Source organism: Podarcis bocagei (assembly GCF_964188305.1).
Source record: "Podarcis bocagei genome assembly, chromosome: 12".
Lineage (NCBI taxonomy): Eukaryota > Metazoa > Chordata > Lepidosauria > Squamata > Lacertidae > Podarcis > Podarcis bocagei.
In genome coordinates, this window is record NC_138137.1 from 2,596,405 (window position 1) to 2,609,863 (window position 13,459).

The window sequence follows — 13,459 nt, forward strand, 5'->3', positions numbered from 1 at the left end:
TGTTCTGGAGGTCTGTACTTAACCTGAAACTGTTCTTAACCTGAAGCACCACTTTAGCTAATGGGGCCTCCTGCTGCTGCCGCGCCACTGGAGCACGATTTCTGTTTTCATTCTGAAGCAAAGTTCTGAACCTGAAGCACTATTTCTGGGTTAGCGGAGTCTGTAACCTGAAGCGTAGGTAACCTGAAGCATATGTAACCCGAGGTACCTGTGTGTGTGTGTGTGTGTGTGTGTGTGTGTGTGTGTGTGTATAAACATATATCGTAAAGACACCACAGTCTCCGCTGTGCTTCATTCCCTAAAGGAAGCGTGAACCCTGGACAAGGGCCTAAAGCCCCTGGAATCTCGCACTGCTCAGAGATTGAGGTGGCGTACAACATGACTTGAATTGATTTTTTTTATACTAATTCATCAGTATAAAGAAAATAAGCAGCTCATTACACATTTTCAAAGCCCCTTTTTCTTGCCTTTTCTCACTGGTGCCTATTTGAAGGCGCCATCTTCCAACATTTGTCTTTAGGGAGAGGAGGGTGATAGTTTTCCCTATGGCAAAATTGGTAGATCTGGCACAGTTGTTCCAGGCCAGTACACTTCCTGCCTCAATTGGTAGCGCAAGAAAACATAGGCCAGGGGTTGCCAACATGAGGCTCTTCCCCAGATGTTGTTTGATCCTGGTTCTCATCATCCCTTTCACCATGAGCCATGGTGTCTGAGGCTCATGTGAATTGGCGTAAACAGCATCTGGAAGGAACCACTTTCTAGGGTTGCCATACTTCCAGTTTTCCCTGGACATGTCCTTTTCCAAAGGTAAAATCACCAAAAGGCAGGGCTGTGTAGCTGACAGAGGGTGAGTTGCATCAGCCCTGCAAAATAACCCAGTGCTCTTAAAAACATTTTGGCCAAGGAACAGGGGTGCTACATTAGTGTATGGCATCCTGAAGCGTAGACCAGGCTTGCTATCTTGGCATGTTGGAGGGGGGGTTGGGTTCTTTCTAAAGTTTGGTTGCTCTGAAAATGCACTTTTTCACATTACGACCTCAAAGCCATCCAAGATCCAAGCCTTTTTGCTAGAGCTTGGCTCCTTACCCCATCTGAAAGGACACCTTCAGCATCCTGCAGAACTCAGCCTTAGCAAGCACATTAAAGTAAGGAATAGTCAAGCAAACAGATTTCAGGGCCTAGTAATGGTGGACAATCTCTTCATAAGCACTGGCAGACAACTCTCAGCACCCTTAAGAAAGTACAGCTCCCAAGGTTCTTTGGAGGAAGCCTTGACTGTTTAAATGTAAAGTGAAGATGGGGTCAGAGAGAGACAGACAGACAGAGGTGCCTAGCTAGCTGTTCAGATCCTGTTGTTGGAGAACACAGCAGGAGCACAGTCATTGATTTCAGAGATGGCTAGATCTAAGGGGGAAAGTGACTGGAAAGATAAATTGCATATACAGTGACTTTAAAGTGAAGGGTCCTATGCAGGAAACCATGAGTTTTCACTAGTGGGCATGATCTGTTTTATTTGTAACTGCCCTGTTTCTCCCTCTCCTTCATTTCTTGCCTTCCTTGCTTCAGTGCTTTATCTGTAGCCAACAGAACAGATTTGGGAAAGTTTCATTATTTATTTTATTAGGAGACCAAGAGGGTAATTGTCTGCTTTTACTGGCTTGGGGCATTTCGAATTGCTTAATGACTCTGTAATAGAGGTGAGTACACCTGGCATCCTTAACTTTTATTTCTGCTGAGATAAATAATGCTAAGAGGCCTTTGGAGAACTGAGATCTGTTTGCTTGACTATTCCTTACTTTAATGTGCTTGCTAAGGCTGAGTTCTGCTAAAGGTGTCCTTTCAGATGGGGGAAGGGGCCAAGCTCTAGCAAGATCCAAAAGGCTTGGATCTTGGATGCCTTTGAGGTCGTAATGTGAAAAAGTGCATTTTCAGAGCAACAAAACTTTAGAAAGAACCCAACCAACCAGGAACTATGCTGCTGGTATTGTTAGATGTTGTGAGATATTTAAAAAAACTCATAACATCTAACAATATCAACTGCATAGTCCCTGGTTGGCTGGGTTAAAAAAGATCAATGGATATGTGTCTCTGTGCATACATAGGCAGAAGCAATAGCAATAGCACCCCCTGAGTAGAACCTGAACTAAGGGTGTCCTTGAGATATACAGCTGGAAACCATTTCAGGCACGTCCAGCTGACACGCGATCGCCAACACGAACCAGAAGAAGGCAGAACAGGGTGTAACGGGGGGCATAATGGGGGTGGAACAGAGTGTAATGGGGCAGGACATGTTTATATTTCATGGAACCCCACGTGAAATGGTCACTGCCTGTAGTCACATGTGCCTTGAAATGTGCTTGGTGGAAAAGTTGCCTCTTTGCTGCTTCAAAAATGCTACTGAGACATCCATTTATTTTCATTTTCCAGGTGGACTAGTGCCCATCTCTTCCACATTACTACATTGTTAGAAAAGCAACACTACATGGCCAGCCCCAAATAATATTGTTGCCTGCCACCTCAATCTCTGAGCGCTGCGAGGTTCCAGGGGTTCCAGACACTTACCCAGGATTTGTGTTTCCCTTGGAATGAGTGCTGTCTTTATGATAACTTTTTTATTTAAATATATATACAACCTGAGCCTACAGTGGGTGGGTGTTGACAGCATTAAAACCCCAAGAGGGTCTTGTTTCTCCCATAGCCACAGCCTTGGATTCAAGTAGAAATCAAACATTGCACTCACTTTCTTCCCAGCTTGCTACTTTGTCTCCGGCTCACAGCTCTCCATTCCCCACTCTGGCCTTTTGTCTTTCTACCTACCGCAAGTTGAAGGAGGGGGCCGCACCCATTTGCCATCTTGTCCATAGTCCCTCCTTTGTTCCCTTAATGGCCCATCACTCAGGTTATCACCTCATCAGGAAGCTACCCTGGCTTATATTTAGCACTTACTGGATCAAGGAGTTAGAAGGGTCTAACTCCCTTCTACAGCCTACTTCCCCCCCCCCCACACACACACCTCATAACACTATTTTAAAGTGTCCCCAATTTTGCCTGATGATGTAAAGCAACAGGTGGAGGGGGGTTAATGGTAAAAAAAAAAGACTACTGGTGAGTGGAGTGAAATGGCTCAGGAGGGTTTTCCACATCCTTGGGTTACAACAGAATTCCACCTAATACAGAGAAAAACTCCCAAGGAATTTTGAGGGCAGCTGGAAAGGCTCTTGTGCCTTCATTTCATTTTATTTGTTCAAGAACCTATCCTGCTTTTCTTCCAAATAGCAAGGAAGCTGATAGCTTAGAATACCTCAAGAATACAAGAAATAAAAAGCATAACCCGATTAAAAAAACTACAGACATACCAGAAACACACAATAGCAAATAAATTCTTCTGCATATTTATTTATTTATTAAATCCCAGAATCACATTCTCCCTTCATCTTCCCAGAGAGGTACTGGGTGATTTGATCTTTAGAGAGAGAACTAGCTATGATTCTGATGAGGGCAGGCCACATAGCGACTTGCCTGAGTCTGCGTCAAGAGAAGTCATAGTCCCAGTCTATTCTGCCTTGGTCAGACCACACCTGAAGTCTTGTGTCGACTTTTTGGGCACCACAATTTAAAAAGGATATTGACAAGCTGGAACATGTGCAGAGAAGAGTGATGCAGCAACCTTTTTTCCTCCTGCTCTGGAGGGTAGGACTAGAAGCAATGGATTCAAGTTACCAGAAATGAGATTCTGACTAAACATCAGGAAGAACTTTCTGACAAGTAAGAGCTGTTTGAAAGTGGAACAGTCTCCCTCTGAAGGTGGTGGACTCTCCTTCCATGGGGGGTGTCGAAGCAGAGGTTGGACAGCCATCTGTCCTGGATGCTTGAGTTGAGATTCCTGCCTTGCAGGGGAATCCCTTCCAACTTTACAGTTCTATGATTCTTGTATGCTGCCTTGGGTTACATGATAGAAGAAAGGGAGGGTATAAAATGTACTAAATGAATAAACATTGGAAAGAACAAAACACATGTTAATCATTGTTTTGTAGAAAATGCCAGACATGTGTTACTCATTAGAATTAAATTAGGCCACAGGAGAACAGAAGCCAAGCAGTATTGGATTGATGTAGTCTAATGAAAGCAGATAGTCTAATGAAGCTACCTCACTCTTTTTTATGTGGTTCACTTTTTGTCAAAGAAAGGTCTGAGAATATATTCAGATTGCATTACTGAACAGAATCTGTTGATCCAATTTGTGTTTATGTACAATAGATTACATTACCTATGGTTCATTGCCTTATTCTTGGTCTAGTTCATAGCCTGTGATGATACTGTGGTTAACAGCCCCCCCCCCCCAATTCTTAAATTTACCACTTCTGCCAATTGTAGGCCTTGGTTACACGTTACAGATGTGCTGTAATCACAACCATAAGCTGGATTTATTCCAAAAGTTGACTGGAATTTGTGATTCTGCTTTTCAGCAACCCTGCTATTGGATATAGGAGGCTATGGCTCTGGGAATTAATGGTTTTCACAGTAAGCCCTCTTTGGGTTTTTGTTTTCTTTTGTTTACTTTGAATGCTGCTGGTTTAACCATCATTTAGACATATTGCTATCATATGCTTTCACAATGGGGCAGAGAAAACTGTAGATGTCAACAAGAAAAATGTCCCATCTAATGAAGAACTATTGCATTTTGCCTCTTTGACAGATTGCCCCTTGCCTGTATGCCAGGGCAGCTTTAAAAGCAAAGTGACTGTCACATATGACTTTCAAATCAAGGGCATTTTTTTTAGTGGGCAATCAATTATTTTATATTCACCTCACAACACTCTCTTTTCAGCCTGGCAAAGAGAAGCAATATGGGCACTAAGCAATGCAATTTGAAGTGGGGCATTCATGCTCATCTGAAAAAGGTTTCACTTTTATGGCAACATAGTTGGCGTATTTCTGTGAGTGGGTATAGCAGCAGAGATAAACTTGCCACAGAAAACATCCAGCATTTCAAGAACTGGAGTGAAACAACCTGGCAGAGATAAACTTTAGTCATTCTCTAAGACTGCTTGACAGTTTTCTGCTCAATAATTCCTGGTTCAGGAGTCTGGTCCTGATTGGCCGGTGCTACTGTGCTGTTCCCCAGACTGGTCCCTGGAACCAACCAGTGCCCTGGCCAGCTCCTAGGGGTGGGGCCTGCAGACATGGTCTGGAGGGAAGACTTGCACCTGGGGGAAATGGAAACGCCCAGGTTGTGGCTTTGCCCTGAAGCTCCTCACCACCCCTCCTTTCTTTATCCAGGCTGGGGCCAAGCAGGGCTGAGAGGGGGCACATGCCCTGAGCAGCAGGTTGGCCGTGGGGGAGTGAGAGAAGAAAGGTGCAGAGGAGTCACGGAGCATGTGCTAGGGAGGCATGCCTTGCTCCTCTCTCTCTCTTAGGCCAAGGTGCTGCCAGCCCTCCACCAGCTCTTATTCTCTTCCTCCTCTATCGCAGGGCCAGAGATACACATTTTGCCCTAGTTCTCTATTGTCTTCTTCATTGCTGCTGCTACTGCTGCTGCTCCTCTTGCCGCCTTGGTGATTCTCCCATTTCTTCATCTGTGCAGATCAGTGAGATTCCAGATTGCTGCACATCATCCTCAGGACATTCAGCATATGGGGGGCAGTGGCAGCCCTCGCTCCCTCTCAGATTGGACTCCCCAACTTCTTGAGCATAGGCCTGCTGGGGAGAGGCCAAGCCGGTGCCAGAAGAAGAAGAGGAGGAGGAGGAGGAGGAGGAGGAGGAGGAGGAGGAGGAGGAGCAGCCATTGGCCTGACCCAGCAGGCTCTACTTATGTTTTAAGTGAACATGGGATCATACTCACTTTTTCATGCTTGTGTGAAAAGACTGATACTAAAAATGCTTTCTATAGCTTGTGGTGGTGCATTACCTAGAACACCATTCTTCATCTGATTGATCATTGCCCACAAACATGTCATAAAAAGGTAAAGGTAAAGGTACCCCAGCCCGTATGGGCCAGTCGTGTCCGACTCTAGGGTTGTGCGTCCATCTCACTTAAGAGGCCGGGGGCCAGCACTGTCCACAGACACTTCCGGGTCACGTGGCCAGCGTGACAAGCTGCATCTGGCGAGGCAGCGCAGCACACGGAATGCCGTTTACCTTCCCGCCAGTAAGCGGTCCCTATTTATCTACTTGCATCCGGGGGTGCTTTCGAACTGCTAGGTTGGCAGGCGCTGGGACCGAACGACGGGAGCGCACCCCACCGCGGGGGATTTGAACCACCGACCTGACGATCGGCAAGTCCTAGGCGCTGAGGTTTTACCCACAGCGCCACCCGCGTCCCTGTCAAACATGTCATACCTTGACCTAATGGTGCATTGTGGAGGGGAGAGAGACTTTCTGCAGGCAGCGGCTTTTCCACCTGCCTTGCCCCCCCCCCCCCAGCTCCCGGAGCCTTTCCCAGACCATGACTTTGAGAAGAGCAGAAGCAGCTGGGAAGAGAGGAATTCAAGAATAGTTTTAACAAATAATTCTATAAGTTGTGTGTCCTTGTTTCTCAGTTTGATCTTTTTACATGGTTATCTATGTTTTGTGGTATTTTATGCATTGTGATTTGCTGTTATTTTGATAAGTGTAAACTGTTTAATTATTATTTGCTGATGTTTAATTTTACTGTTGACTATTGGATTCTAATGGATTATTGAATATTGCCTTATTTGATATTAGTTGTTGATTTTAAAGTTATTGTGACTTTTTATATTGGATCAGATTGATACTATTAATGTTTAATGTTTTATTATTGTTGTTGTTGTGTGTGTTGGAAGCTGTCCAGAGTGGCTGGGGGGGCAACGGGGTATTATTATTATTATTATTATTATTATTATTATTATTATCATCATCATCATCATCATCATCACCATCACCATCACCATCATCCCAGCAGCACCACAGTTCTTTCTTTTTTTCCTAAACTAGATGGAAGATAAATACTTGTTCTGCAAACCTGCATTTCTATGAAACACCTAAAAAGCAGCAGGAATTACTTGGAAAGGAGAAGTGGCAGGTGGGATTATGAGGCTCTGTCAAATGAACCATAGCCCTAAATGTCAGCTACCAATATGAGGAACACTGAAAAATCAGTATGTTCCATTGCACATACCTGGGCATCTTAAAATGTAATCATATGCATGTTTATGTGGAGAGAAGCCTCACTTTTTCCCATGAGGTTTATTCCCAGGTAAGTATGGACCCTCTAAGATATTTTAAAACTACACCCTAATATCTGAATGTAAGTGGGTATATGTTATGATTTGACATAGGATGAATTCTGCATCCACCTTAATAGAGAAGATCTTGTTGTGCCTGAACTGCTATGAATCCTATTTGTAAATACCTTGGCTCTTATCTTTGAGAGTAACTCATTATCACAAACTTGTTAAATGGGAAGAGATATCCATCTTTCTCTTATCAGCACAAAAGCTTGTGCTCTTGCTTAACTCCAGCACTGCAGTGCGACATTGAGGGGGTGGGGAATTGTGCTATTTAGCATTGTTATCTTTGTGGAGATGATGTTGGCCATACATTCAGTCTGTCTCCAGCACTCAACTAAACTGCACAGGCTGTATAGATTAAAGGCAGCAAAAACACTTTATAGTGCAAGATGGAAACATATATATATATATATATATATATATTTTTGCTTTCGTAGATTTTCACGGGTACAGGAATGCAGGTTTTGGTGTCTTCGGGTGTCTTCCCGTGTAAGAGTTGGGGTGTCTAGGCGACGTTTCGACGAGGTCTCACTCGTCATCTTCAGGCTGGTGCTTTCGGCTTCTTGTTACTAGAACAGAGCAGGGTCTCAGTGTTTGAGTTCCTATAAATACTGTTGAGGGGGTGTGGTGTATAGCCTCCAACGTTCTGGGCAGAGAGGAAGTTCCCAGGTTAATGTGCCTTTTCTTCTTTTGTTCATTAATTACTTGAGGGATATCTTGAGTGATTACTTGAGTGATATTCTGAGTACCACTTAGGAGGGTCATTAGGTGTGGATTAGTTGCTAAAGCTTTCGTGTCTTGACCTCTTGAGCTTGTGAAGAGTTTTTCTGAGAAGATGGCTGTACTGCACTTAGTTGTGCTCTGGCTTGGCTTCGTGTATAGGGGCGAGCTGTGGTTTTGTGCCCTGTGCCAGCCAGATCTGTGTAGGGATTGCAGGGGGGTGCAGCATCCGGAGGTGCCACTATGGTTTGGCTACTGGATGGTGTCTGTAATTTATCTGTGGAGAGGGTCTGGGTTTGGGTCTGGTGTGGTTGATTGGAGATGGCGTTCTGTGTGCCTCTGGTTCTGGTGTCGGTTTTTGTGGGGAGGGCTAATTTCCAGATGTCTGGCAGGCGGGACGTGTCGTCACGCTTGTTCATGTTGTGAGGGTGTTTCTCTATCTCGATGGCTTCCATGATTATTCTCTTGTGGTGATGTTCCATGTTAAAGAGCACACAGAACGCCATCTCCAATCAACCACACCAGACCCAAACCCAGACCCTCTCCACAGATAAATTACAGACACCATCCAGTAGCCAAACCATAGTGGCACCTCCGGATGCTGCACCCCCCTGCAATCCCTACACAGATCTGGCTGGCACAGGGCACAAAACCACAGCTCGCCCCTATACACGAAGCCAAGCCAGAGCACAACTAAGTGCAGTACAGCCATCTTCTCAGAAAAACTCTTCACAAGCTCAAGAGGTCAAGACACGAAAGCTTTAGCAACTAATCCACACCTAATGACCCTCCTAAGTGGTACTCAGAATATCACTCAAGTAATCACTCAAGATATCCCTCAAGTAATTAATGAACAAAAGAAGAAAAGGCACATTAACCTGGGAACTTCCTCTCTGCCCAGAACGTTGGAGGCTATACACCACACCCCCTCAACAGTATTTATAGGAACTCAAACACTGAGACCCTGCTCTGTTCTAGTAACAAGAAGCCGAAAGCACCAGCCTGAAGATGACGAGTGAGACCTCGTCGAAACGTCGCCTAGACACCCCAACTCTTACACGGGAAGACACCCGAAGACACCAAAACCTGCATATATATATATATATATATATATATATATATATATATATATATACACACCTTGCCTTGGGATCTTAGGTTTTTTTCAGGTTCTGTAGTCTGGCAGCAGCCATTCAAACTGTCACCAGATGTTAAGGTGTTACTATCCTTTGCTTCTTGGATTTACCTTAATGATCAGCTAAACCAAACCAAGGTTTGGCCTTGATCTGCTTCATGCTAGCCAGCTGCTTAGGGCTGCACATGTAATCGTGAAAAATCTGCATTGCTTGAAGGCTTTCTAAAGGACCAGTCCTGTATCGTGATATTGAAAGCTTTCTTTGGAGTTTTATTTGTACTTCAAAAGCTCTTATAAGGTGGTCCTAAATTAATGATACAATCTTGGATGAAACATTTCTTTTTATACTGGCCAGGTGCTCCACGAGTTTTCTGAAGATCCCTTCCATGTGGTAGACAAACTGAGTAGGAAAAAAGAACTGAATTTGCTGGATTTTAGAATAAAGAGGCAAATATCAAGGCATTTCAAGGTTGCAAATGAATTAATCACATTATTATTGCCTTTGGGGGGGGGCACGAAGGGCCTGTAATTTTCACCCTGCAGGCAAGTGCACAACAGCATAAAAAGGTAAAGGGACCCCTGACCATTAGGTCCAGTCGTGACCACCTCTGGGGTTGCGGGGCTCATCTCACTTTATTGGCCGAGGGAGCCAGCGTACAGCTTCCGGGTCATGTGGCCAGCATGACTAAGTCGCTTCTGGCGAACCAGAGCAGCGCACGGAAATGCTGTTTACCTTCCCGCCGGAGGGAAGGTGCTTTTGAACTGCTAGGTTGGAAGGAGCAGGGACCGAGCAACGGGAGCTCACTCAGTCGTGGGGATTTGAACTGCCAACCTTCTGATCGGCAAGACCTAGGCCCTGTGGTTTAACCCACAGCGCCACCTGCGTCCCTGCACAACAGCATACCATCCACTTAAAGCACCATTATACCACTATTACAGTCATGGCTTCTTCAAAGAATCCTTGGAACTGTAGTTTGTTAAGGAGAGTTGATAGGAGGCCCCTATTCCTCTTAAAGGAATGTGGGTGGCACTGTGGGTTAAACCACAGAGCCTAGGGCTTGCTGATCGTAAGGTTGGCGGTTCAAATCCCCGTGACGGGGTGAGCTCCCATTGCCCTGTCCCAGCTCCTGCCCACCTAGCAGTTCGAAAGCACGTCAAACTGCAAGCAGATAAATAGGTACTGCTCCGGTGGGAAGGTAAACAGTGTTTCGCCAGAAACAGTGGTTTGCCAGAAGCGGTTTAGTCATGCTGGCCACATGACCCGGAAGCTGTCTGCGGACAAACATCGGCTCCCTCGGCCTATAGAGCGAGATGAGCGCCACAACCCTAGAGTCATCCACCACTGGACTTGACGGTCAGGGGTCCCTTTACCTTTATTCCTCTTATGGAGCTACAATTCTCCAAGTTCCCTGGGGAATGGGATTGACTGATAAACCATCTGGGAATTGTAACTGGGGGGGGGGGCGTCTTCTAACAACTCTCACAGGAAACTACCCTTCCCAAGCTTCTTTGGGGGAAGCCATGACAGTTAGAGTGGTATCATTTTAAGTGGATGGTGCAGATGTGGCCTTGTTCTACAGTAGCACAACATGGGTTTGGAAGTTATAGAAGCCCTTGGGGTGGGATGTAAACGGGAGCAGCTCATGCAGCTGCCAGCAAAGGCTCCATGCTGTGCCTTCTTCTCATGGAAACAGGCCTAAGCTCTACAGCGTCAGCCACATAACACTTATTCCTGCAATTTGCCTTTCAGGTATGGATGTGAAAAAATCTCACTAAGGTATACAAAGCTTTCTAACTGCAGTTTGAGGTTCCTTCCTACCTGAGCAATGCAGAAACTCACAGTAATGTTATGCTTTAGCAATCAAATAGAGCCCAGAGGCTTGAGTTTAAAAAAACTGCTGTGAATTAATGGGTGCTGTCCTACTTTCTCACACTTGATAAGTATGTACACAAAGTATGTGAGAGCTGAGCCTTATGGTAATGTAATCATGCACACACACACACAGTTATTTTGATGACCTCTAACCTATGCGCCGGGATGTGGGTGGCGCTGTGGGTTAAACCACAGAGCCTAGGACTTGCTGATCAGAAGGTCGGCGGTTTGAATCCCCGCGATGGGGTGAGCTTCCGTTGCTCGGTCCCAGCTCCTGCCAACCTAGCAGTTCAAAAGCACAAAGTGCAAATAGATAAATAGGTACCGCTCCAGCGGGAAGGTAAACAGAATTTCCATGCGCTGCTCTGGTTCACCAGAGAAGAGTTAAGATTCTTATGGAGAAGAGTTAAGATTCTTATGGATTTACTCAGGCTCCAGAAAGCCTGTACATGATGAATTAAGGCAGCCACTGACTTTCTATGCTATGGAAGCAGTTAGCATATTGCATAATTTTACATATTTTGCTCTAAAGAATTTCTCAAGGGCAGAGAAATGTATATCCCTGCGCACCATCTGCCGCAACTTGGCCTTGCTGTGGCTTCTTCTGAGCTGCCAGTTTTCCTCACTGAAAGACACTCCGTTATTTATTTTTACATTTATGAGGCACTTCGTAATATAAATTCTCTAGGCATCACACAGGATTAAAAGAATAAAATGTAACAATAGAAAACCATACTGCACTAAAACCTGAATAAACTTAGGAGAAAGTTTGGGAGAAAGCTGCCTTATAGTGAAGCAGATCATGGCTCCAACAAGCTCAGGATTGCTTACCTGACCGGGGGGGGGGGGAGGTAGTTAACCTTTCTTTGATCCTTCTGCCTAGGGCCACGTACCATAGTGACCAGGGCCAAATTTGTAAAAGTGGAGCAGCGTGAGGTACCTAGGAGAGCAGCCAGGGGGGATATATAAAAAAGATTAAAATTAAAGGTTGCATCCAATACTCGTCAGAGTAGAGTGATTTAAACTAAGAGTGACAACTTTCTCCTTTGGTTTCATAAGGTTGACTCTGAGTAGAACTTAGAAGCCCTCTGTAGATTAGAGGTGAGAAGTCTTGAGCCCAGAGGCTGAATGCTGCCCTCCCGGCCACTTCCTCCAGCCCTCAGGACTCTCCACAGACCACACCCCCCTCCCCATCAGGCAAGGCACGGCAACCGCCTCAGGAGGCAAGATCCGCAGGGGCATCAGATCTGCCCTCCAAGGAATGCCCCACCTGCTCCTGCTGCTGTGGTGGCAGCAATGACTGCAGTCCCTTCTTCTCTGGTGGAGGTGGGGGGTGGGGGGTGGTGCCATTTTGTGGTTCATCTCAGGTGCCAAAATATCTTGGGCCAGCCCTGCCACAGGCCACACCGCTAACTGACACTGCTACACACCCTCCTCAAGTGCTTTTGCCTGACTACAATGGATCCTTGAACTCAATCCCTTTCACTTGTCTGAATGGAGGATAAAGATATTGGGGTGGGAGTAGAGAAAGAGAACCCCTGGGCTTCTGCACGGCTGGAATGCACAGCCATGTCACTTCACTGGAATATGCATTGCTTTCTCCACTTTTGCCTCCAGCCTTTGCTCACTCTTTGCCTCTGGCCATTCCCACTTTTGCTCGCTGCCGGCATGCAGTCAGTCCTCAGGCAGAAAATGGCTCCCCACCATAGCTGTCAACTTTTCCCTTTTCTTGCGAGGAATCCTATTCGGAATAAGGGAATTTCCCTTTAAAAAGGGGAAACGTTGACAGCTATGCTCCCCATTCCTGCTGTAGATTATCTTAGGGCACAGGTAGGTACATAAAAGGGCCATGTTACCTATCTTTACATTCCTTCCCTGCTCTTTTGTTCTTTACACCTGAATCTTTCTAACCCATAGTAGATTACAGCCGGATTTCTCTGCAGCCAAGATGTAGGCACAGATAACACCTGTGCTTTTTTCCTAGAAAAATAGGTGCCAGTACTCATCATGAAGTTGTTACAGTGCCAACTGTAACTGAAGAAGAAGAAGAAGAGGTGCCAGCACTGCGTACCCTTGAGTACCTCCTGAAAAAAAGAGCAGTGGCTAAAACACTGTGTTTGGCAAAATTCTGAGAGCACTGGAACAGGTAGAAAGCCTCTACTTGCCTGTTTTGTCTGCCTTTAATCTCTATTTGCATCTATTATGCATTCCTCCAGAAGCTGCTGATGTACTAAGTCAAATGCCAAAATATCCTCCTTTGATGTTACTAGACTGGAAGTCAGGTTCTTGAATCTAAATTGCCTAATTTATTTCTGGCATAACCTCTTGACATATCAAAGGCTACAGTGGGAAGTCATCTTGTGGAATTACTTGAATCAACTAACAGAAAATGAACTTCTTCCAATCTACACAACAAATAAAATAACTAATTCTATTCTGTAAGTCTCTGAATTATACGTGTTACAGTTAATTGCTAAAACA